The following is a 696-nucleotide window of genomic DNA, read 5'->3' as shown; positions in this document are numbered from 1 at the left end:
GCATGCTAAATATCTGGAGCTGTCGGCGATTCACAGTCAGGCTGTGTGCAATGTGTTCTGACTGAAAACTACATCGGCGATGACCTACAGCCAATGAGAGACCAAGATACAGGGCAGAGGGAAGTTCGTGGAGGAGTTATAGACCAGAATATCAGTATTTTAATATATATATATGAACAATTATATCATACAGAAACAAGCACAAACATTTGCTTGACCAGCCACAACATATCAGCATAAGTTACTGCAAAATTATTTACCTCCAACTCTCTTTGCAGAACACCCAATCCCTGTTCCCTGCATCTCCCTCCTGCATAATCTGTTTTTCTTTTTCTCCTTGTAGCTGGAAATCTGCTCACAGACTATTTGCGGGCTGTATATATATTTAAAATAATTCCAGTCTCGCTCGAGAACGAGTCTGACGCATGCGGGTTCTCGCGTTATTTCCTTATCACTTCTTGCGTGTGTTTTTTTGTGAAACATAGTTTGCGGACCAGACAGAGCTGTCGGCGATTCTTCCTATTGTGAAGTCATGCAATGTGAAACCCCCTGTCGCCGATCCATCGTGCAATGTGAACACAGCAGCAACTGAATGCTACCCCAGATAGTCACGCAGTGTGAAAACAACAGCGATCCGACGAGTTTGAAAATCGTGCAGTGTGAACTCGGCACGATTTTCAAACTCGTCGGATCGCC

The sequence above is a fragment of the Sinocyclocheilus rhinocerous genome, unplaced genomic scaffold (assembly GCF_001515625.1).
Source record: "Sinocyclocheilus rhinocerous isolate Xijiao unplaced genomic scaffold, SAMN03320098_v1.1 scaffold2780, whole genome shotgun sequence".
Taxonomy (NCBI): domain Eukaryota; kingdom Metazoa; phylum Chordata; class Actinopteri; order Cypriniformes; family Cyprinidae; genus Sinocyclocheilus; species Sinocyclocheilus rhinocerous.
The sequence above is the reverse complement of the archived record's forward strand: the minus strand, read 5'-3'. Positions refer to the sequence as shown.